At 46.0% G+C, this 25733-nt stretch overlaps 1 protein-coding gene across 11 annotated transcripts in view; it reads left to right on the top strand.

Moving 5' to 3' along the window:
• Nucleotides 1–25733, top strand: part of R3HDM2 (R3H domain containing 2) — a 64949-nt gene that overhangs the window by 10234 nt on the left and 28982 nt on the right. The window contains exon 1 of one of the 11 annotated variants that reach the window (XM_013939634.2): nucleotides 16750–16835. The exons of 9 other annotated variants lie outside the window; for them this stretch is intronic. The gene's annotated coding sequence lies outside the window, so the exon portion shown is untranslated. Of the gene's footprint in view, nucleotides 1–16749; nucleotides 16836–20838; nucleotides 20855–25733 lie in introns of those variants that run through there. One more of the 11 variants, XM_067314075.1, reaches the window with a different exon arrangement.

The raw sequence follows: 25733 nt of genomic DNA on the forward strand, positions 1-25733 counted from the left end.
CCAGGCATGACTGAAAGGCTGACACTGCCTTTCTGGTGTCATTTTACATGACCATTGCTGTTTTTAAAGTGTAAATTTCTGGAACTTAATGCTAGAAAAATAAATACTACTTTCTTTAGAGTAATTAGCTTATTTTGTTGCTGTATGTTCTTGGTAGTGTACTGCAGTTTCTTTACTGGAGAGGTGCTGAAGACCCTGGATATCAGCGCTCCATGTTTGGATGATGCTTGTTTTGATGGACCTCATAGATGGATGCAACATCTTACCACCTCCAGCTGGTGGTGGCACAGTCTCCACGCTTCTGCTAGTGATCCTGGTTCTGGGGAGAAGGGCTGCATGTGTGTGTGATGTGGGCTGATAGAACTTGTGGGGCACCTTGTTCTTTGCAATGAAATACCAAAGGAGAGTTGGTGTCTAAATAAACTCTTGTTTCCAGCAAGCAACCAGGCTTACCTGGCTTATATTAATGTATTGGTCTTTAATTCCTGCTGATCCTTCCCTGCACTTTAGAACAGATGAACGAAGGTGTTTGCAATGTCTTTGTTTTTATGCCTGAAGGCTAGCTCTCTGGCTTATCTGTGGGTTATTTGGGCTGTGAATTAGAGATAATTAATGTCATCTAACTTCCTCTAGTAAGAGGTTTCACTTTGTGTCCCTGTGTCCATTAGGGTAGCCCAGCTCTGAGGACCAGTTATGGTGAGCCTGTGGAAAACCAGCTAAGAGATTTCTTAGCACTCCTGTATTCAAACAGACATAAGGCACCCAAAATATATTTGACTTGTTCAACATGCAAAAGCTCTGGTGAAAGAGCTACTGCTACTCTGTCTTGTTCTATAATTTAACACTTTTTTTTTTTCTCTTTAAAAAAACATCCCAAATGCTGTTGCTTTCCCCACCCTCTCTGGCATTGTTGTAGAGACTTGGCTGACTCCAGCTCCTGAAGAGTCTTGTAATTTGGATCATTAGTGCTAGATCCATTGATAATCTAGAGTATATTCTAATAATTTTTTCTTTCTGGATGACTGCTTTAGGATCACGCAGAAATTAGCTGCCTGGCAACATAAAAGTGCAGATATTAAAATGAATTGCATGCCTTTCAACTATTTTTATTACCCTGCTAAATTTAGCCCAAGTAGAGCAGTAGCAGAACAGATCTTTGGGGATTTTAATGAAAGTCAAGGCAGATAATATCCAGTTTCCCAAGCAGTAGAGAAGAGAGGTAGCCTCAAATAAGTCTTGTATCTGGTGCCCAAGTGGTTTTATTAAACCCAAGTTCAACACAAAAGCAGAACATTGTGCTTGCCTGTTCCCAATGCAAACTTCCCAACAGCCTGGTTTCAGGTGACAGGTTGAATTGATGACCCAATGTAATTTCTTCCTCCTGCTTCATTGCCTATGACAAGAACTTTCCAGCTAGGGCCTTTTTACCTTCCCTTCCTCATGTCCTGGAGCTGCCTTATTCTGTCAAAAGTAGATGTGGAATCATGCTACTGCCAGATCTTTGAGTGATTCTGGTGGCCTGCTGAACAAATGAGTTTGGCTTTCAGTGGGCATTTTGCTTAAAGCACTTTAGCTTTCTGCCCTTTTGCTGTCTGTCTTCTTGTTGATTTGATTATTATTGTTTCTTTGTATACTGGAGAAATATTGTTCGAGTGTTTAGAGAGGAAATGGGAGTCAGTATACCAGGCTGTGTTCAGTATATGGGCACAGCTGGGCAAGGCATTCTGGCAGTCTGTGCAATGGGTGTAACAAAACATTTTTCATCCAGGAGAAAATGCTTGTAGAAAAAAGCTTTGCAATCATGCAAGGAAGGGTTCTGCATAAGCAGAGGATATCTAGTTCCAAGTTGCACTCTGTGTGTTTGATAAAGAAAACCAACATTTACAGTCAATGGGTAACATCTTCAAAAGCACTCAAAACTCAGCTTCAGTTACTGTCTGAATTTGAATTGGGCACCTTGGCCTCTTTTAGAAACAATCAAACCCTCAGACTCAAGATCCTCCTGCAGCTAACAGGTGCCTAACTCCTAAATCTTCTTGAATACTTCTTGGAAATCTGTCTGGCTGCCCTTTTCAATCACTGAGTACCAGAAGATCCTTGTTGGTTTGGCCTCAAAGTGCACGTGCTTTTGAAAAAAAAAGTATCCGAAGTGACTACCTAAAATAAACACTTGTACAGACCCTATCACTGCTATAGGTGTTACAGGAGTATACCCAGCATTTCATAAATACACTCAAGCGCTTCTGTGTGGAGACAGATAATGTAAAGAAGCACAGACAACTTGTAGCAGCAGTGGACAAAATGAGACGGACGTGGCAATACTCTGGTGAGGTCAGAACATCACTGGAGGAGGAGCAGAGCACTCAGGTTGCCCCCTCCTTTCCAAATCACCTACTTTATTCTGAAACTCTCTTCCCCCAGCTCTTTTGACTGCAGCTTTAGGAATGTCCTTTCAGCTACAGCCATGCCTGGAACTGTGATAGTGGCATAAGGTGGCTTCAGATGGGCAAAACTGGAATGAGGGCAAAAAGACTGGCAGCATTTGCTGAGCAGCTCTGTGGCAGGGAGTTAAGCTGAGTCTGTTGGGCTTTGCAGTTTAGAAGAGCCAGGGGCTCCAGGCACACAGCCCAGTTCTGGTGACTCTGATGCTAGATGGACTCAGGTCAGAAAGGTGCCTCCCACATCAGAATTGCAGTGAGAGGGCTTTTACTGAAGATTTAGCTACAGCTGCACCCCTCTCATGCTGTGTGAGCACTTACAGTTGAATAAGTGAGCTCATATGGAGTATATGGGCATGAGAGAACACGGGTAGTGGGCATATTCCCACAGTGTACACAAAGTAAAACTGATGTGTAGATTATCCACAGAAAAATCTCCTTCAAAGCAGTTTCTCAGGCCTGTGTATTCCCTCTTCTGGAGCACAGGGCAAGTAAGTGCTGCAGGAAGCATGTAGAAATCCTAAGAGCTTGGTGACCAGAACTGCTTGTAAAAGCACTGGGACATTGAGCTAGGAACATGGAAAGGTTCAGGGATGCCTTCACTGCCAGTGCCACAGCAGGGGCTAATAATAAAGGTTGTTTGGGGTCCCCCCCAGAACTGTGCATTGAGGGATTTAGAAGGGTTTTTTGCAGCCTTAATACATTAATCCTTCCTACCCCACTGTGAGTAGGTGAATGTAATCCCTGTTTTACAGGTGGATAATCTGAAGAACAGGAAGTGGAAATGATTTGGCTGAGAGAGCATTAAAAAGGCAGGTGCTGAGTTAGGGCCAGAACCCAGGAATCCTGCGTTTTTCTGGCTCCCAGGCCAGTGCCTTGCTGTGAGCAGATGTGTGGCGTGTAGAAGAGTTTGTAACCCAAATGGATTGTGCTGCTTCTAAGGTCCTGATTCTGTGGAACAGATTTTTCATTTGCTGAGCACTCTTCTGTATCAGTTGATTTTGCCAGGAGCTAGTCGTCGTTCTGAGAAAAAGGTGAGGGTGCCTGAATGAAGGAACCATTATGGAGGTCAGTATGGAAAGTTTCTCTGAGAAATGTTGTATTTCATAAGGGAAGTGGAAGTACAGGTAGGGGGGAAACAGTGCAACCTGTAGCAAAGCCCTATGTTCCTTGTGGCTATTGGGAAGGGGGTGAATTGCAGTAATTGTATATCTTAAGGTTTTTGCTGAAAATATAATTAATCCATCCACACCATGGAGTGATTTAATAAAACCATGCATAGATTTTATTTTATATATATATATATATATATTTTTTTTTTTTTTTGAGCAGGAGATGACATTTGAAAGGACGGTGGGATGTAGTTGAGGACCAGAGGTAGTTTTCCTCCCCCTTCAAATATTTTACAAGTGTAAGGTTCTGCCTGAATTTTTAGAAGTTCCCAGGGAAAACAGGTTGTTGCTCTCTGGCTACATGGTCTCAGACCATCTCAGCTGTACATCCTTAGCGAGTAGGAGATTGAGACATGATTTATTTTGGCAGTTTTGGAATACTTTAATGTGAAAGGGCTCCATAAAGAGAAGACTAAACAGTCTGCCTGTAATTCAGGCTATGTAGGGTCATTGGAATTTGAGTGTATGTTTTCTGACATGAGTCAAAGGTGGTGGTAGAGAGAAGGTGCCTGATAGGCAAACCTGGAGAGTTCACTCTATTTCAGTGTCTGTATTAAGGCTGCCGAGCTAGCACCAAGAGGAAGGGCTGATAATTCCAAGCCTGTCTCCGAGTGCTGGGATTTCCCTGCATTAGTGTTGTCAATTGGGTGCATGCAGATTTATGATTTTGTATAAAGCCCAGTTTCATTATGTATTGGTAACACAAGATGTGTTTGTGCGCTGCAGGCTGAGTCACTGCTGCCTCCCAGTGAATTTCTCTGATGACTGTGTGTGGGTAGATGCAGCCTACTCTTTATGCCAGTCCTCTCTCTCTTTTTTTAATGAAGTTTTAAAATTTTTATGTTGCTTTGACATCTTTTTCTTTGAGAAACTAATTTCTCCTGAGCTGAGTTTAGACACAAGAGCCACTTTATTATGGAAGATGTTCTCGGTATATCTTGGAAACTGATGTCTTTTGGGAAGTGTTAGGCATACTGTCCTTTAGCAAGTAGGAGCTTGTCCTGTCTGTTTCCCTGTACCCAAAGCTAAATGAATGGGTGCTTTGAGCTGATTGTTCTGTCATGATTTGGCATTAGGAGAGAGAAAGGGGAGAGCATGGACAGGAAAGAGGATCACTTTGGATTGTTAGATCCAGAACATGGGACAGGTGCAGAGAGGTGGGTGTGTTCCTGCCTCTGCACCTCTGCGGAGTAACCCAAAAGCAGAGGGTCTGCCCTCCTCCATGTCTCCCCTGAACTCTTGACCACGGGCCAGTTTCCAGCCAGGGCTGGGACTGAGATTGTTTAACTTGATTTAAACATTGACGTGGGGTTTACAGAAGCCGCATGTCTCATTGGCACTGTCTACATGTACACAAAGCCCTGAGTGTGGTGTGCCTTTCGGATGTGAACTCCCCAGCACGTAACATTGGGAAAACGGTACCAGCAAATATCTCTGCTTTCACACACGTGATGTTTCTATGGGCTTTTAGCAAACTAAGCAGTGTGACTTTGCTATGCCGGTACAGCGAAAGCAATTCTGCCCTTTTGCCTGATGCTGTATTTGTATTGGTACAAATGTGCTTAATCTGATACAGCTGCTACTTATGAGAACAAGCTACTCCAGTAATGAAACCTCTACCCTATAACTGACTCTGTGCCCAGGGTTATACCAACATAATTATAGGAATAAATGAGCTTTTCCAGAAGCAGCAGAACTGATGAGCCTCGCTTCTTACAGGTCTGTTGCTTGCGGATGGATCCTTTGCTAAGGATTGATCTCATGATACAGTTTTGCCACCAGTGGGAGCACTAATAGGATCTCTTTATCTGGTCACTTATCAGAACTTATTCTATGAGATTTTCACTGTTCTATGAGAGTATATTCACAGCGGCCACTGTGTTCAAAAGTCGCTTGGATGGGTAAAGAGATGAACAAAAATATGGTCAGCACAATTGCGTGAGCCTTGATATTAGGAAAGCATCCTAATAACAGTGTGTACCAAGCTGATCAAATAAACCTAGGCTAAGCCATAAGGCTTCTGGCTGGAAGTTGTTGCAAAACCTTATTTTGCACACTTCAAAACTGAGCCTCTCAGCATCTTCCTGGTTGTGGAGAGGGAGTTTGAACCTGGGGGTCCTTAAGGTTTGGCCTGCTGGAACTGTGAGGCGCATTCTTAGCTTTCCTGTCAAAGTTTATGAGGTACCTGGCTATTCTGAAGAACGAAAAGCTGTTCTCAGGTTTTTTATTGGTTTAGTGTATTTTTCTTGGCTTCAATTTCATCTGCTTCTGAGAACAGGTCTATTGGCTTGTGGCTGCCTGTGTAATGCCCACCACTGTTGTTGATGCAATTCTTGCTGCTTGCGTACAGAAGTCAGCGAGCGTAAGGCGGCTTCTGAACTCCCTTGCAAGAGTTACTACTGTGCTTGCTTTTATTTTCCTTTCACCAGAAGAAGGATCCTTAATTTAAAATACAACTTAAAGTTACATAGGAGAGCCCCACTTTCACCGCAGGCACAAAGGAGAATTACTGAGTTTGTGTTGTATGTAGGTGGTGAATTGTCTCTTTTTCACCCCATTTTTTGAATGGGTTGTGTTACAGGCTTTCTGGATAAAGAAGGGGCTTTGGTGATGCCCAAAGGAACCTTCTTATCCTCGGGCAATATTGTCCAAGGTAGTTCTGCTCTGAAACTGTTGGCATGAAACGTGCACAGCTGCAGGGGAGGGGGAGATGGGCTTTACTGGGTGAGCCTCAGGCTGGCTGCACGAGGCTGGGTGGGCCTTCACAGGAGATTTTTTATGATCCTTTTGTGGGTGCAGCAAGCTTGCTTAGCACAGCATGAGGCTTCTCCAGAAATGTTTTCTGTTCCCTTGTAGCTGCACTCTGCAAAGGCTGATGGCTGATAGCGAACTGGATTTTTAGGCTGAGACACCTAGGTTGAAAGAGGATCTCAGTGAGAGATTCCTTTCAATGGTAGTCTGCCTGTTGTGAATGCTCTGTTGTGCTTAGTGGAGGAAGCTCAGGGTGCTTTTCCCCCATCATTTCACATCTGTGTTGATCCTTAGTCCCTGTGTGACCGTTTCATCCTTTAGGATGTCTGTGCTGTCTGCCAGGTCAGGGCTGTTGGTCCCACCTGCATCTGGGATCTTCAGTCTCTGATAGCAGGTTGGTCTTTGCTGATGTCAGTGCAATGTAATATGCAGTTAATCTGAGGAAAGCAGCTTGGAAGGAAAAGCTCTGGTAGAAAAGTGCTATCAGCATCTTCTCAGCCCAACTGTTCTCAGAAATTTGCAGTTTTAAGGTTGTCTTCGCTAGGGAGGAGGGTCAGTTACATGATGGGAAGAGATTTTTTTATTTCACTTTTGATTCACAGGCTACCTTATTCTCAAGTAATTCTCCTGGTTAGAGGAGCTGTCATTACAGGCACAGCACATGCCTGGAGTTAAAAACTTACCAGAACGTGAATCCACAGCACTGCAATGCCTTCTGCTTCAGGATGTCTCCGTCTAAGGTTACTGTCTGTGATAATTCTAGGCTTGTATCCCATGGACTCGCAAAATGCCAGTGATCTTAAGAGGAAATGTTTTGTAACAACTTGTTCAGGAGTTGTGCGGTTAGGTATTGCAGTGATAAGCCCTTGAGCAATATTGGTGGCTAAAAGTAATCCAGGAAAATTCTCCATCTGGGGGGTGGGGAAGAGAAGTTGGTATCTGCTGTGACCAAATTCAACTCCTTTTCTTCAGCAAGCAGTACTCTCCTGAGGGGCTGAGACCTAAAGGGCTTTTTAATATGTGAAAATCCATTATACGCAGGATGGATTTCAGGTGCTTGTTGTGAGCTTTTCAATGTTATAATGTACAGAACTTTGAAATTTGAAATTCTGAGGCTGTTGGGAGGTTTATTCCTTTCGTAACTGCAATTCAGACAATGTAGATAAAATTCCCAGCTCCCAGGACAGTGGTTGGAATACTTCCATCATATCTTCTTTTAATACTGTAAAGTAACATTGCATGCTTTCCAGAAATAGCAACTGACTGTAAGACAATATCACCCACTCTGTGGATAATTCACAGGCGCTCTTTGCCAGGCTCGTAAGTTTTATTTACACGACAGTGTCCAATAACACCAGCCAATGTGTGACCCCTGCTTGTAGAAGATGTAAATAGTATCATGAAAAGCTCAAGTTTGGTTGAGGCAAGGCAGCGAAAGTCCTAAAATTAGACCTAGCGTGGCAGTTGTGGTTTTGCCTGGCAAATGCAGGTGCGTGTTGTGCAGCGGTGCTGGAGCAGCAGGAGGCTTTGCAGGGTGCCCAGGGCTCCTTCCCCTCTTCCACCCCCTCAGGCAGCCACCTCCTAACAGAGAAGCTGTTAGTTGTAAGTGATAATGAGTAAATTTTCCTAAGAGTGGGAGAGCTCTTCAGAATGCTGTATTGATTGAAGCATGGGCTTCTGAACTATAACACAAGCTTGTGTTTTTTTCCTGTCTCTCTTTAAAGCCACTTTTCAGTATGTTCTGAATAGCAGTTCACATTTTAGGTTAAAATATGATCATGTAATTAGAACTGCTTTAATAGTTGAGTACGATAACAGATAGGACCACATTAAAAAGCAGAATGTCAACATACTCAGTTCTAGCCAAGCTTTCCATTAATACCACGTTTCGGAAAAGGAGACAGATGCTGCCTTGCAGTGCTTCAGTGATTAAGACTGAGTAACACAGTTCTGCTCACTTCAACTCAAATCTAGGGCAAAATGCATCTTGGAAGATCTTTGCTTAAACCGAAGGAACCGATTGTTTAAGATCTGGGTTTCTTACAAGCAGGCACCCAAACGTCTGTCTTTTGAACTTTCTTTCAGTGACATTTTAACTCTCTTTTTTCACTTTTTTTTTGTCACCTCTTCAATAATTTTTTTGGATATTCAGGGGGGAAAAGCAATATTTGTGGGCAGCTTTTTTTGTCTGCAGATTTATAAGTTTCTGAATTAGATGCTCATGATAGTACTCTTCTGTATCAAAAATTTATTCTGTTTTTTTCTTATTATTGGCAGTTTCCTGTCTTATAAATATTTGGAAAACTGATATCCTTCTTCAGGAGGAAGCAGGGAGAGACTGGTGCCTTTTTGTTTTTTGTTTTTTTGTTTTTGTTTTTTTTTTGAGAGACAGATGGCTGCTTTTTTCCCCCAAGTATTTTCACATATTCTGCAAAACCTGGAGAGATCACCTTTTTCTTTAAAGCAGCCCTATGGGAAAGTGGAATAAAGGGACTGTATCTGTGACCAAGGTTCCTTCATAACTAATGGTAAATGTGAAAAAATGTTATGCTCTGCAACTGAAATTAGGAACTCTTTGATCTGTTAATGACCTTTCTAATATTCCTCACATCACTTCTGCTGTGTCCCAGTTCCCACCCACGAAAATACAGGTGGCACCTGTATTGCAGATTTGTTAGGACAATTAGGTATCTTATAAGCTGTCGAGGAAGTCTTTAACACGTGATTATTAATGCAGGAAGAACAATGGGATCCGGAGAGAAGTTAACAGCTCTGAGCTCTCTGTGCTTGCTGCTGAACAGGCTGGGGGTGGTGGTGTTGGTATACAGTGCATTACAAAGGATAATAGATCATAAATATGGGACTCTTGGCCAGCAATCGATGTTACAAATGATGAGTGGAAGTGTCTGAATTTAAGGTATTTGGATTTAGAGGAGAATAGTTGAGCAGACAAAAGACTCTAGCATTCCTGTTACAAATAGTCAGCGCTTGTTTTACCTGCACCGCGTAGAAAACACTGTTAGCAAAACACTACTGAAGGCCAACCTGATGGAGAAGCTTTGCAGGTGCTCCCCACCTGAGCTGGCTGGTGAGGCACGTAAGCAGTGGGCAGCCAGGAGGGGCTGTATGGATCCGGGCTGGTGCCCGTGCTGCTGCAGTCGCCGTCACATGTGTGATGAAGGTGGGCAAGCGCGTGCTTGCTGCACACGCTCGCCCCACGCCGCGTGCTTGCTGCGGGCCCTCTGGCGCAGGGGCCACCTCTCCGTTTGGGTGTGTGCCTTGCTGCAGGGCTCTGACTGAGAAGGGGTAGCCTTGCTTACTGTCACCATTTTAGTAATAACTGTTTTGGATTCCTAATTTACAGGGTAGGCAAATAAACATTTGCTGGGACCAATGTGTTGAGCGTGGTGGCTGCAGCATCCACTGGCTGCCCGGCTTGTTGCCACGCATCCTTTTGTTAGTGCTGTCTCTCTCTCTCCTCTCCTTCCCCTCTGTTCTTCTGGCATCGGCTCATGTTCTATTTTTAAACCGCGCTGTGCTCTGTATTGCGGCATTTCTCTTCCTGAATTATTTATCAGTGTTTGGAGCTGAATGGAGCGCTCTGTTTTTTCCACTGCTCATTATTGCCCACGTGTCTGTCTTGAGCCATTGACAGATTTGGTTCATGTCAAACCTCCCTGGCCTCAGCCTGGAGGGGCTGCAGGGGATGTCAGGGGCTTGGTCACAGCCTGTGCTAATGCAAGACCGTACAGATCCGTGTGTGTTTAAAACTTCACTTGCTGGGGCAGGAGGGGAGGTGGTGGTTGCCATGGTACCATATCCTCAGGTTTTAACCAAGCCAGGTTTGAACGGAAGGCCCCTTTTTTAATTCTTTTTCACTGCCTGGAGAGTGGCTTCCGCCTAGGAAGAAGACACCTCCATGCACGTGTGTGTGCATGCGCATGCGGAGGAGAAGACGGCATCAGAGACTGTGTGGGCATGGCTGAGCTTGGCTCAAAGCTTATTGGTGGCGGGGTTTTAATTTTTACTTGTCTTGGAGGAGGGGAGAAAATGGTAATTTTGCTACATCTGAATCCTTCCCCCCACCCCCCACCCCCTACAGACACCCTTATCCAGGGAAATGGCAGCACAGCCTTTAAAAGGAGCTGGTGGGCAGGATGTTATCTCTGAAGGATTTTCCAGCTACTCACTAAATATAATTTGTCCCTTCTCCTTTCTTTGCTTGAATGTCTTCCAGCACTTGTTTTTCTCCTCCTATACCTCTCTTTTCCCTCCTTTTCTTCCATCTCTCCTTTTGCCTTTATTTTGTGTTTGCTGATGGATTTGGCTACTCCGTATCCCTCCTGCTTCTGAACTTTGTGGCAGTGGAGTTGGAGTGAACGCTGTCCTTTCAGTCAAGCATGAGGAGGGAAGGATCTTGCTGGAGGAAAGAGGTGCACTGTTACTCTTCTGCTTGGAGAGGTGTCAGAGGGAGGGAAGAGGCAGCAGCTACTGCCATTCCTCCTTGCCTCCCTTGCGGGAGAAGCTGGATGCTCACACTGCTGTGGCTTGCATGCAAGAAGCATGGTCCTGCCTGTGGGGCTGCTCTCCCTACTCTTCTCCCACCCCATGTCTTTCGTAGCTATCTTGTTTCTGATTGTGCATCAGACAGAGGGAGTGGTGCTCTCAAGGCTGTAGGGAAAGGACAGGACAAGTCCCGTGCTCGTGCTGTGCAGTAAGGGGAGAGGCAGGCTCTAGGTAACAGTGGCTGAACAGAGAGTGATGTTACTGCACAGTGCACTTGAGGAAACCCAGCTCTGCGCAGGCATTGAAGTGCTCTTGGGTGTCTTCGAGGTTTGGAGTTAGGAATAAAATTCAGAAGCAGTAGCAGTATGCTGGGGAAGGGATATGCAGAGGAGCGCTGGTGTTTGGCTGACCAGAAGCTTGAGCTATGGCATGTGCCATGCCCAGAGCTCCTTGACCCAGGCTGGATCCCCCTTTCTGACTCTGGGAGTTCAGTCCAGAAACGTTCAGAACCAGAAAACTCAGCACCTTGTTCTGTGCCCATGTTGGGAATGCCTTGCTGACGTGGAGCAAGCATGTACTTTTGTGTGCTGGCTCATTAGTGACATGAGATTTGCTGGGCCTCTGTATCCCTGGGAGGAGGGGTGGGGGGTAGGGAATCAGGCTGTCCCACTAATAGCTGAGCAAGGGGCTTGGCAGTGTGTGATTTTTAAATGCCAAAGTGCAGTGGATGCCACTTGCCATTAGCACCGTGGCTTTGAGCAGCAGATGGTTTGCAGTGCGCTGTGAAAATGCAGCTGTGATTCATCCTAACCAAGGTGCTGTAGTTCACTGAAACCCAGCTCTGGGGCATGCACTTTTTCGGGTAAGCTCCTAAGTAAAGTGCTAATTCTGCCTTATGACCCAGCTGCAGAACTCTTCTCTGTTAGGCCCGATGAGCCTCTTCAAGTTTTCTTAAAAATTGTTTGTCTTGGTTTTAGGAGCCTCGCCCCTGCCCTTACATTGTTTTTAGGTCCTGGGCTTGTAGGAGTAGCATGTGCCTTTAATTTGTGTGTGTCAGGGTGTTCCTGCAGTACCTTGAGTGACACAGTGATTCCCAGCAGCAGGGTGAGGACAGGGCAGGCCAGGCCTTGACTCTTGAGTTTTGCTTCTTTGGGCATAAATGAAACTTGCCTTTTTCTGGTAGCAGAGACAGAGGCCGTTCAGCCAGTCGGAGTTGCTGATGGCCGGGGTTTCCTGTCCCCCTCAGCAGTATCACCTCCTCACAACCCTGCTCATAGTGGCTCTGGGGGTGGAGTCTCCACTGGGCTCTTCCACTTTTTTCTTCGGTCTCCCCCCTCGCTCCCTCGTCATAGCCTCTCATCAGCAAAACATGCTGGTTGCAGGGCTTGTATGTGGAGGGATCTGTTGGTGGTTGGTTTTGCTGAGGAATCCTGGCTGTTCTCCCTCTGTCCCATTCGCATGTCACATGAGAGAGGATGAGAGAGACCGGACCAGCCCTCGCTCCTGGCCGTGGCGATTCTGCTGGCCTCCTGCCTTTAGCTTTTCCTGGGCACCTGCTCTGGATCTGGATGTTTGTGGAGCTTTTTTCAGGGGACTTATTAGAGTAGAGTAACTCCTAGCAGTAATGTGCTGCAGTTCTCATCCTTCCCATTTCCTGGCTCCGAACACCAAGAAAGCTCTCTGATGCATGCATACCCCCCCCCCAAAAAAAAAACCAACAAAAAAACAATGCTGTGGCCTGGGGGCCTTAGAGAAGGTCTTCAACTTGCTGTGTGTGGTGGTTATTGTGTCTGCCTAAGAATGGTCCCTCTGAGCTGAGCCTTTAGCTCAGATGCCTGTTAGGTGCCTGCCAGCACCTTGAAGTCAAGTCATATTAGGCACCCAGCTGTCCAAAACCCTCTTACAGTCTGCATGGCCATAATGTCCTTGGAATCGTATGCTGTCTGGAGGGGGCGTTTCTACCTGTGCTGTTGGTTGCAACGAGTAGGGCTGGTTTCAACCCAAAGAACAGTCTGTGATGTAGTCCTCCAGCTCCTTAAGGATCTCCTCTCCCTCTCCCCTGTGCAGTGTTGCAGTGGCTGAGACCGGCAGAGGTGAGAGAGCTAGCGTCTGACATGCCTGCAATGAGGAGTCTGTCCCAGGCTCGTTTGTTCTGGACTTTTCCCCCCTTTTTTAAGGGGAGGGCGAGTTTTCTGGTCTAGGTGGATAAATGAATGCATTTAAATGCATCAGTAATGTTATCCTCGCTTTCCAGCTGCTGCAGGTTTCTGATGCAGGCTGTCCGGTACATGGCCATTACATGGGGAGCCCTGTCCTGGGCTGGTGATAGTTGTTTACACCAACGCCATCCCACCAGTTCAGTATCACAGGTCTGAGTTTTGTTCCCTTTCTGGTGGGATCCACTACCTAATTGACTGTCTTCTCTCAGCAGAAGCTGGGCTGGGCAAATTACAGCCTAGGCTCATTTGGTATATGTCTGCCAGGGAGGGAAGGAACGTGTTTTCTCTTGTTGCTTTTTGCACTTAATGTTGCTGATATTTGCTCTGCAGTATTACTGTTAGGCGTAAGCAGCTTCCCTGCAAGCTGGGAGTACAGATAATACCTAGTGCTGCTGCATTTTTTTTCTGGTCCGTGTCCCCCCCGACCTAGTTTTACTGCACATACATGGTACCTAAGCAAATGGCTCTCAGGTGTGAAAAGCAGGAGCCCTGCAGGTTGTCTGTAGGGCTTTATCCAGCCTGCTGCGGCAGCCAAGGCTGCCGGTGGGGCTGACTCATTCTTCCTTCTTCTCCTCCTCCTCCTACCCAGGATTTGCTGTCTCCCCATCTAAGGAGAATGATGGAGCTTAGGAAATCCTCTCTCAGACGTACGATGCATGAAGATGAAATGCTGCCGATTCGTATTGATAATGGGCTGTGGTTTCTGAAAGAGCCTGACCAGCTCCAGGAGGCCACATCTGTCCTGTCTGGGGCAGGTGCTCATGTCCTAGAGCTGCAAGGCTTTCTTGCTCTGAAATCTGTCCTTGCTGAGCTGCCTGCCAGGCGTCTAAGTGCAGGTTTGCAGCCCAGGCTCACGTTATGGAACTTCTTTTTATTCTGCTTTAATGACAATGTTAAGAACCGACAGTGGGGTTTAAGCAGAAGGCCCCAAGCTGTCTATATGTCCTTGCTTGCTTAATATGCTCTGCCAGCTGGGGTTCTTTGAAAGCAGGAAGACCTGATAGAAGGAAAGAAGAGCATCCAAAATTCCCTCCTTTTATAGTACTAATCTTGCTACTGCAGAGCTCCAGAGCAGAGGGCATCAGCAATTGTCCTTAACAGTCCTGAGTCAAAGTCCAACAGACCAGAGATGCTCCTTAGCAGAATAAAGCATTGTGAGTTTCCCTGGGTTTTAACATTTAATGTTTTAACTTTAACATTTTGTCTATGTGGAGCAAAGATCCCTGGCCTGGGAGCGTGCTGGACCACTGCTGAGTTGAACTCTGCTGTCCCTTTCTGTTGCTGCTTCATTTGCAAAGTAGCTGCTGGAGCTTCTTCAGGGCTATGAACTCCAGATCTGAACCTCCAAAGGGGCTGCCTGGATGCTAGGTGACATGAATAAACAAACCCAAAATAGATAAGTTATACAGGAGAAAAAACCCTGATGCTGAGTTGTTAATCTAATCACTGCCGGAGCCTTGCAGCTCTGCTGGGTTCAGCTGCCACAGGGAGTCACTCTGAGCACATGCTTTCTGTTGGGGAGACACGTATATCCGCACTGGCTTCCTGCGGAGCAATGTATGTAGCTGTCGCAAAGGCAGTTGGTTGCTGCAGCTCAATGCTGGCTATGCAGTACGCTGAGAAACCTACAGTCCCCATGGAGCCCCTCGGCTCCACTGAAGGCCCTGATCCTACAAACTTGCATGACTTGTGCAGCGGTGACTGTTTCTCAGAGAATGGGTTCAGTTCCCTTGAACAGGTACCACCATTTAAAAAGTTCTTTATGAACTGAGCAGGGAGAGCTTGAAATGGCCAGAAATAGGAGGCATCAAAGGAACTTGAATCTTCTGAATCTGGGTCTGCTTTGCATCCTCTGATGCAGGATTCTCATGTGATATTGATGAAGCCTTTGCATACAACCCACACGGGGATTTATTAATTGTGGCCACCCTCTTGAAAACAGGGGTATTGCAATGTCTAGTGAGTTTTGTATTATTGCCTTCTGTCTTGACCCTCTGTCATTCCTCTCTCACTGCTTCTCTAGCCATGAGACCCCCCTCTTCAAATGTCAGTATTGCTGTGGCCAGAAGCAGGGAGCTGTTTACTGTAGCCAGCATCGCAGCACTTCCAGCAGGAAGCTAAGGACAGCTGGCCAGGAACACTTACCTGCTGTTCGCATGGGCATGACAGGCTTGATTCAAGCGGCTTTGAAACAGGTTAAGACATTAACACACACCTGAGTTTAAGTGCTTTGCAGAGCAGGGCTGCTTTACAGACTTGAACTTTGATTTGTCATGGAGCTGAAATAATCAGGTTTTTAGTGTCCATCTCCTTGTTCTGTAAAAACTTTATTGGACTATTTCTTCGGCTGTGGAAAGGGATCATTAAAGAAACTGAATTAAGTTAGTAAAAGTGTTAGAGGCAAGCTCTGAGGAGGCTTTACCAGCACGGCCCTATACTCCTTCATGATTTGGTTCTGATTTGTCATGGACTTTGTCTGACAAAAAGGTTGGGAAACAGTTTTATAACTGCCTCACTTAAGCCTCTCCACCCCCTTGGGCCCAGGGCTGATCCGGCCCTCTCATCTTCATCTCCTTTCTCAACACTTTTGTCTTTATACCACCGTCCTGTGAGCCCTGCTTCTCCTTGCTCTGCTCCCAGTTCCAGCAGTACCAGAACTCAGCTGGAGCGAGGAGGTTCCTTGAGACCAGCCACTGACAGAGCTGATCGCGTGTGCAGGCAGCACCGGCTCCGCAGAGGGCACTCCCTTCGGCTCTGGGCTGCACCTTGCCTAAGATAGGCTTGCGCCCAGTGGCAACAAGAAGGGTGGGGAGTTTGAGACCTGCTGTTGACCAGCTTTTAGAGTGCTAGTCAAAAGGTCTTGGGAGTCTACCAAGAGGCAAGTTCTGAGCCTGACCAGGGTCAGGTATTGCTTGGAGGTCCATCACTGGGTCTGCTTGTGCAGGCTGCTTAGCAGGGCTGCCTTGTGCATTTGAGAGTAAGCTCTGGTGTGTGGAGAGGGGACTTGACTGCAGCCTGTCTCTCTGTGGAGCTTCCAGGTCCGGCACAGAAAACCCCTTTGTGGGGAAAGTATAAGCAAGTGAGTAGTTCCAAACCTCTTTAGAGCCATTTGCATTTCTTGTTTCCCATGTTTGTCAGCATTTAATCACTAATAAGCAAGCAAGAAAAAATTACTGAGTTGAAATGGAACCATTAAAAGCACTGACCCCTTGGATACAGTTATGACAACATTAGCAGTGAAATAAGGCTGCCTGTAACCTCCCTCTGCATTTGTAAGGCATTCTACAAAGTGCAGTGCATGTGCTGAATTCTTTTGGAAGATGTTTGTTTACTGGGATACCTCTTTGCTCTTGCACTTGCATTCACGTTGCTTCAGTGCCTGGCAATGGAAGGATGCTGTGTCTTTAAAGTCTTCTCAGGGCTTTGCGGAGGCAGTTCCACTGAAGTATTTGAATGAGAGCAAGAAGGGGGTGTGCATGTGGCTATTGGCAGAGCTCTGTATGACATCCCTCTGAACAGCTGGGCTCTGCTTTGCTTCAGAGCTGCTTGTCAGAGCAATTAGCTTGCCGTAGCAGCAGCAAAGATCGCTAGCATTTCATTCAGGGGTGGGAGCAGGGGGGCTGGGTAGGGGGGAAGCCTTCTAAGAAGCAAAATTCCCCTGGCAAAATTCCTCTTGAACTGGTTGTGGCAATGAAGTCTCCGTTGAAATCAGGAAACAGATGACCTCCTGAGAGTGCAGAACCACCAGGGTGAGTTTATTCTTAGCGTTAAGTCTCCAATTATTTTGGGCTTGAGAAAGGTTGACCAGAGACTTTTCTTTTCCTCTCCCCACACCCCCACCATGCAAATACAGTATAGGTATAAATGCCAGCGAGTGTTTCAGGGATGGGGACCTGACATCATTCATCTCTGGTAAGTAAGTGACAGGATTTCTGCTTCTTAATGGGGTTAATTTAAAGAAGATTCTATACTAAAATGAATGCACAGCTCTCTGATCCCATTCAGGGCTTGAGAGCTTGAGCTGAGCTTTCCCCTTCCTGTTTTTGTGTTGCTGGGAATGCACCTACAGGAAACAGGGGAATCCCTGATAAGCATACTGTACTCCTCCATGTCATTAAGGAGTTCCCAGTGCCAGGCTCATGGGATCTCCTTGTATCTTAGCTTGGTGTTTATGCAACTTGCTTCTGGGTAGTTTCTGTTCATTTTGCAAAGAGAAAGTACCCCCTGCTCCTCTGCAAGGTTGTAATTTAAAGGATTTGCTTGTTTGAAGTCGGCTAGTTGCTGGCAAATGTTGACTAGCTAATTGGCTACATGCCATATGAAATTTTCAGGTTAGCTTATGCAATTTGATGTTCTATAGGACTATGTATATTTGTGTTCACATATATTTTAACCCCCTCTATTATTTTAAACCTCTCACTGAACTGGGTTTGGTTTTAGTGGAATCAGGACTTTGGATCCCCTTTACCTCCTTTCCATACATGCTCATCTTCCGGCCTTACCTAAAACACAGGGCAATGGAAATGATGTTCCCTTCATTTGAGATTTAGTGCTAGGAACTGGTTTCCTGGGCTTGATGCACTAGTCAGTTACAGTACTACAGGATCTTCATCTAAGTGTGCTGGACCTGTTCCCTTTCCCTTCATCTCTTTAAAGTGCTTATTTAGAATTGGAAGCATCACCTGTGGCTTGAGGATCTGCAAACAGTAATAGCATCTGCTGCAATGAATGGTGAACATTTCAGCAGGTGAAGGCTGAGTTCATCTTGCAGAAAGCTTAAGCCATTTCAGAAAATGGGAAGAGGTATACTTCGCCTACTCTTCAGGCTCCCCCTTCATTGTCATATCCAGCTTCTGCAGCTGGCAGCCCAAATGTGGAGCTGGTTTTTATCCTCACTCCCCCTTTCATTCAGTGATTAAATCAGTTTCTGGTTCTCGCTTGGAAAACAGCCACAGTGTCTGTATTTACTCCATACCTGTTGGGTACTTAGTGCGTCAGGTGGTTAAGAACTCTCCTCTGCTAGCATGGCAATAAGCGGGAGCATCAGCCTTAAAAACGGGAAGGGGAAATGCTATAGGTAGCAACCCTCCTTTTTCCCTCCTCTCCGAGGAAGTGTGCCAGGAGCTGGCATGCTTTGGCTCTGATCTAGTAAAGCTTGAAGATCTGTGCTTTGCCAGCCCAGATCAGCTCAGAAGTGGCAAGCTGGGCTGGGGAATGCCTTGCTCTCTCAGCCGGCTTTTCTTAACGTTGCCTGTACTTATGCTTCTGATTGGCACAGGCATGGCACACAAGAAGCATGCCAGCAGTAGGTTTGGAGCTATTTCTAATCTTGTGCTTCTTTCCTTAGCCTAGTTGCCACCCCTGTATCTGTGGGTCTCCTGCCCGATGTGATATTTCATTATGGATGAGTTCAGATGGAGGGAATTCTGCTTAGGATTATCTGGAAGAATTAGGGCTTGTAGCAGTGGGAACTCTTGCCAAGATCTTGCTTCTCAACCTTGGAAGGGTTAACAGAAATCCCGGTTCAATGCTGTCTTACTGCATCTTGACACTGTAGAAAGTAGGTGGATAATTTCTTGCTAGCTTTTCAGGAAACCCCTGTGGTGGACAACCCTCATTAATTGTTGCTGGGAAACAGCTCTGACGTCACTGGAGCAGTTCCCTAGTCTTCAGATGAACACAGTAATAGCTTGTGATGGAGAAAGGAAAATCGGTGTGAAATGGAGAAGGGAACCCCTCTGACAGGGGAGATGCTCTTCTCAAACCGATCTCTTCTTTTTCTCACCATCCTATCTAAGGACCCTCAGAGGACCTGCCCACAAATATTTATAACACTACATTTGGACTGAACTTAAGCTCTTCCTTCTCAAGAACTGTTTATATAGATGGCTTCTCTGATCCTTTCACTTTTTAACTATTGGCTATTTTTTTTTCTCCCCCAGATTTTGTAAACAAAGGATGAGGGGGTTCTCACTTGGCTTGACTGCAGCCCCCAAGATAAACTCAAAAGAAAAAGAACAACATCACTTTTATCATCAAATAAATGGTATTCCCTTAGGCTAAGAGAGGGAGAGCAGTAAAACTGAAGATGGCTGCCACTGCTGTGAACTTCAGACTAAGAGAACTGCATAAGCCTGATACTGAGACTGTTTAAACCCACTTTCTTCAGTATTATTTAAATGTTTCTCTTTGCAAACCCTCCTGTTCATGCTGTTTGTGTAATAGGTTCCTTTCTCGTCATGTTGTCCTGTCTGTCCATCCTGTCAGCCTTCTGGAAGTGGTGTAGAGCTGTGGGTACCTAATAACTCTAGCAGGAATTCTCTACATCTCCGGGAAAACAGGAATAAGCAAAATTTACCCATCCAGTTCAAAATGCTTTGAGATTTTTTGTGTCCAGAAGTTCTGTTTAGTGCTGCAAAGAATGTGTACTGGGTTGGCAACTGAGTTTGTTTCCAGCTAGGGCACTAGAGGGCTTGAAATGAAAGTCAACAGTGCGGTGAAGAGCTAGTATCAAGAGGTCCCAGTGGTGAGACTGGACCAGGTATCACTGTCGTGTCTGCAGGTAGAACTCCATTCTCTTTCTTGTCTGATTCTTTGACCGTAAAAGCTATTTCAGTGCAGGGCGCTGTAACAGTCACTAACAGATCCATTATTTTAAACATATTTCTAACAGTTTGTCATGCACCTTCACGAGGTATCTCCCCCCACACACCATTTCTTCTATTGATGCTTAAAAAGAAAACATGCATCAAAATTTGAGCAGCAAATGTAGTTGGGGTGGGGGGAGGCTCTCAGAGGGATCTGGGGATCTTCACAGCTTCTGGCTTTGGTGCTGAACTGAATTCTTGTCCCCAGGAGATCTCAAGCATGCCTCAATCCAATGATTCTCTTCTTCCTGTGTCGTCAACTTTTCGCAGCAGAAATGAGATGGGAGCTCTGATCTTGTGTAGCATATAGGCTGCTTTGGGAGTAAAAAGAAAGGAACTGAATATGCAGGCTGGATGCTGTGAACACATCAGTCAACTCTTCACTGAAGTTACCTGTCAGGCATGTGGCAATTCTTCCTCCTGTTACTACTCCCAGTCAGAAATTTTCATGTTTAGAAAGAACCTTCCCTTGTCTGCTTGCTGTTTTCCTTTGGTTGCAAGCCCCTGAGTCCCTCAGCTGACTCAGTGATGACAGCTGACTGCACTGTACAGTAGATGACGCCATCCTCAACACAGCTGCTTTGGAATTGCATGGCTGGGTGGAGTCAGGCAGGTGCAAGCTGGGGAATTTGAGAATGGCAGTAGCTCAAGAAGAAAGAGAGACATTTCTCCTTTACATCAGTAAAGCTTGTCCTACTGTTCAGTATGCAATCTGGATTATTTGTTATTGAAGTTTTCTTAAAAGAAGATGTTTTCATGGTTAGTCTTGACCTTGGAAGAACTTGGGTGATCTGAAATGTTTTGGTAGAAGAACTGTACTTTACCAAGGCCTTGGATTAAAATAACGCCTTATGAAGTTAAGCACGCAGTAACATCTGACACTTGTGGGCATAAGAAAGCTGCCGTTATCACTGAGTCGCTTGTGTAGGTTTGTAAAGTACAAATTCAGACTAGAGGTGAAGGTCCTATTCCTCTCTTTAATTTCCTACTGAATGTATTGCAGAAGCAAAACTGGCTGGACTACAAATAGACTTCCGCTGTTGCTGCCATAGCCTCCCTTCTCTGAATCCAGCAGTGCAGGATGAAATGAACCTGCTAAATCTTGGCTCTGCTTTAGGGAAGTAAGTGATGCAGTTGTGTGCACTGAAGTGATCAAGTGAGAATGCCCAAAGGAACCAGAGGTCTGGGTGACCCTTGGGGTGTGTGGGGGAACCCCTGCATGATGTGTAAATGACTTTGGGTGGGAGAACAGTAGAGGTCTTTCTCATATAAAGGAGGCAAGAGCTTTATGCAGAGAGAGTACTTGCATGATGTCTTTGCTCTTTTTCTCAATGTGTTTGCTACCCTTCCTGCTTTCCAGCAGCTCTGGAAAGGAAACTGAAGGAATTTAGAAGTGCTTTGGGGAGAAAGAAGTCTTCAAAAGTAAATAGTATGAATGACTTATGACCAAGCAGCTATCAAAACCTAATCAAATCTGTTTTGGGCATGGCATGGGTTGAGGTCCTGGCAAATTAACAGAATCCGTGTTACTTAACTGAGGTGTCATTTCTTCCCTCCGTGTTGGTTCATGTGGCATGGGTGTTACCAGGCATTATACCTGGGCTAGCAGGACATGATGAGTATGCTGGAATACCCTCTAATAGTCCTGCTTGGTTTGATACTCTCTCCTGTCCAGAGGATCCCAAAGCTCTAAGTTATGAATGGAGGTTTTCTCCTTTGCTACTGAAATGCAGCCACCTCGAGCGTGAAAGCCACACAGCAATTAAAGTTGCACAGAAACAACAATGTGGCAATTTGAGGCAGAAAGTAAAGGCCTGTCTTGAGTGGGAGCGCTTGGAATCTAGAGGAGGAACAAATGAATTGTTTTGCTTTCTTTTTCTATCCTGAGACAAGTGCAAAGAGTTCTGCCATGACTACTCAGGCCCTTGAGTTTATCCTCCACAGGAGACTGGATCTCAACACAACAGGCACCAGATTAAAAACTGCAGAATCCCCTGCACAATGCCCTGACGCAGCGGGTAGATAGTTGAACATATTCATGTTTCAGGCACAGTTCAACAGCGTCTTCCGTTTCCTTCCCTCACAAGGAAGAAAGAGCTCCTCTTCCACTCCTAAAAGGATTTGTGCCTTCCATGTGCTGCCCAAGCACCTTGCAAGGTCTAATGAAGTTTCTGTCTTAGCCCCTGGTGCTGTTCTTCATATCCAGTATGAGTGCCTTGTTCTCATGTTTATGACGAAAGGAAAAGCAACCATGACTTGAGTTAAAGTGGCTTTTATCCAACTGGAGCAACAGACATCATGTGGTGGAGCCCTCTTCCTTTCTGGGACTCATCATCTCCATTGCAGGCAGTTACCTCTGCTGGGTGCTCCCTTCACAACAGCTGCTCTGCCTCATGTGTTTTCATTTAACTGTTTTTTTGTTTTCTCTTCTGCTGAAATACTCATTTTCAGGGAAAACAACTCCATTGTGTCTAGGAAAGATGTGTGGTTTTGGTAGCAACTCTCAGACTGTACAGTGTGGATGTCTACCCATCCCTGGGGTGATGTGATCCCAGAGGCTTTGGTGTAGGGAGGCCCTGCTGCATTCTCGCTGCTTCCATGCCTGCCTGGGGACTGTGTTTACTGTCTGTGTTACTCTGATGAACTAAGAGCCCTAGACAGGGCAGGTAATTCACAAATCTGAGGGAGGTGATCCTGCCCTGGGGAGGTGGCAGCCTGCTTGTGAGGTTGCCGTTTGTCAAACATGCAGTGAGCCTCCAGAAATACAGCTTCCTTTCAAAACAGTGTTGGGAAGGCCGTTACCGCAGTGTGTGTCATGCTCCTTGCCTTCCAAGGGGCTGGACTCAACTGTGAAGGTAGTGCTCTGGATAGAAACCCTGAGTTGCATCCAGATAGAAATGATAGGTTAATAAAATTTGACTTTTCTAAGCCTACAGGCAAAACATGCTATGTCTTTTGATTCCTTCCTGTCTCAGATGCCAATGCACTTTTGTTGTTCTGGCACATTTGATGCCTGTGTATCACAGGAAGATGATTTTGTCAGTCCTGACACTGATTGTCACACTCTTGGAGTATAAGAATAGCAAGTTGACACCTGTCCTGGTTTCAGTGCTTGCATTGATTGAGGGAAGGAGGTAACAAAAATAACAGTTTTTCCCTTAAGTTATCCAGTTGTTTGAATTATTCCACTTAATGAAATCCACGTACCATGTGCTGCATAACCAAGAAGTACTGCCGTGGTGATAATTCAGATGTTTCCATAACACACAGCCCTGCTGCCTGTTATTCCAGTTAGAGCTGACTGCACCTGCACCAGTGAGCAGCCTTTCAAAGGTATTAGAAATGATGATCTCTAGGATTGTACCTGCTCTCTGAGCTCCAATTCCTGCATTCAGCCACAGAGGGATACAGATAGTCTAGTTTTTGTGGGGCTCTGCCAGGTGAGCCCCAGAGAACCAGGGCCACCACAGCTAGGCTGTGTGATCAGTAAATGTGAAGTAGAGCCCGAGATGGGGGCTGCCCACAGCTGTGGGTGAAGCCAATTTAACTGGTGTCTTCCAACCCACCTTGGACTTATTTGGGACATGTTGGAAACCTGCCAATTTTCAGCAGCTAACTTTCCACCTTGCCTGCATTTCCTGTCTCCTTGTTCAAATAAGGTTATTTCCCCCTTTCCACCTGAAGTCAAAACCTTCCATCTGCATCATAATTTCACTTCTTTGATGTAATGTGGGGGTGGAGATTAAGATTTAAAGCAATGACTAAGCACTGGGAGCCTGTGCACTGTGCAGTCAGATACATCTGGCCTTTTTTTTTTTTTTTGGAACTGTAAGGTACTCTGAAATTAAACCTCTCTCTTCAACTGATAATAAAAAAGCAATGGAGAAAATCCTGAGGAGATTGCTTCGTTGGCTGAGACAGTTGCAGCTTGTGACTGTTCAGAGAAGGTTTCAGGGCTTTCTCATTGAATGAGGTGCTCCTTCTAGCCAGAGCTGTTACCTGTGATAGGGAGCTGTTTTCTCCAACAGGAGGGAAAGGGGGTGTGTTTGAAAGGCTCTTTAGGTGTTTGTTTTCAAGGTATGGCTTCTGACTTTCTACAGGGTGCTGGGTACTGCCCAGTTGGTGGAGGGAGCTTACATTTTTGCGGAGGATGCTGGGAGCCTAGATATAGCCGAGGAGGGAGATGTTTAGGGAGCTACATGGCCTTAGTGGTCCTACTAGCAAAGCCTTTTATTACAGCCTCTTGATGCATCTGATAGGTAAATTTTAATACAGCAAAAGCTTTACCAGCTGCTGTGCTCTGGGAGAAAAGGAGAAAACAAAAGCCTTTCTGAAGATCCCTCAGCACAGAGAGGGATCACTGCGTAGCCTGACTTTAGGTATCTTGAGTGTGTTAGTCAGTAGGACCAAGGAGGCTTTAATGCCTCCAATTTGCAGCACCCTCTCCATCTTGCCGCCCCCACTTCTTCCTGTGAAAAAACGTTTTCTACAGCAGACGCGAGCAGCAGCATCTGCTCGAGGAGGGGGAAGCTAAATCACCCCCAAACTAGTCTGGTTGCTCATAGTGATAGAGCCTGTTGCCATGGAGCTGCGATTCAGATTGGTTGACCTGGAAGCCAATGAGCAAGTTGGTCTGTGAGAGCATCATCATTTAACCTTGCAGGAGGTGCTTGCTCAGTGATAGGCGATGCTAATACTAAAGCCTTACGCAGAGTGGTGAAATGAAACACTTAGGTGTTGGAAAAGGGCCATTGCTTTCCCCCTTTCCTCTTATGGACAGGGTCGTCGGTTGGTTTTAATTGCCGGTTGCAGCAGCGAAGTTTCTGTGGGCTGGGCCAGCTTTTCCTGCCCAAGCTCTCAACTTTCTGCATTGGTGCCATGTGGTGGGAACTGTCCTGCCTGCCAATGAGTCGCCAGCCTCAGGGTGTTTCTTTCTGAGCCCTCAGAGCACTTTCCTGCTGTCTGCTTGGCGTGTGACTGGGTCTGCTCTAAGCATGCCTTCTTTGTATCTTATAACCAGCCTGAAGCTGGAGAAAGCTGCTCCTCCTATGGCTGTGTCAGGGTTTCTTCTTGGCCACGAGGGGACTGCAGCCTTCTCTGTTGTGGAAACCCTGTATCCCACTAATACAGTGCAGCGTTGATGGCTTGGGATGAGTCTGTCTGGTAAGATTATACTCTGCCCCATCATATGCTTTTTGGACTGGGGTCTCAGAAAGCAAAAATAAGGATTGGTTATTAACCCAGAGAAGAGATGGGAGGAAGTGAGTCGAGATTCTTGCCCTTGAGGCAAATCGTGAAGCTTGGACAAAAAGGCTGTAAGCATGCAGACTCACTCCTGAGGCCAAGGCTTGAGCGGGAACTGAGGAAAATGGGCCAGCTCGCACTTGTGCCCTTTCCCCATGGAAGGCAGCTTCACACTCCTGTTGTGGGACAGGCTCCCTCAGATGCCTCTGCCCTACTGCAACACAGGAGTGCGCGTGTGGGCAGCTACAGTCATATGTCTCCTTTGTACCCTCATGTAGCTCGCAGTAGAGTGTCTGTACTCTAAGAAACATGTCCAGGAATAGAGTGTATTTAGCAATAGGCTTCTGCCTTTTCCGGATTTGCTGCAGGTTCCATCCTAACAGTAAACACTGAAGTCTCTTGTTTTCGCTCCCTGCCTAACCAGAACCTGCCACTGCCTGTGTTGTCATGGTTTGGCAGTTGCAGATTGCATTTAGCAAGAAGGCAGCAGAGGTGGAATTAAATGTTCTCCTTGGGGGTGAGGAGGAGGGTGTAAATGTATCCTGGCCACCCCTTCACCTGGCCGTTGGCCAGCATGCGCAAACGGTCCACACTGTCACCACTTTAACTGTCCTGTTTGCTCTGCCAGTCTCCAAACCCAAATCAAAAAATCAATGGCAGCTCCCCCTCCTGTTGCTCCATTGTTCTCTTTTTCTGACCCAGATTTTGTGACTTCCCTGATGTTATATCTACGTAATCTTTTCATCTCCCTGGCAA

This window comes from Apteryx mantelli, chromosome 33 (genome assembly GCF_036417845.1).
Source record: "Apteryx mantelli isolate bAptMan1 chromosome 33, bAptMan1.hap1, whole genome shotgun sequence".
NCBI lineage: Eukaryota > Metazoa > Chordata > Aves > Apterygiformes > Apterygidae > Apteryx > Apteryx mantelli.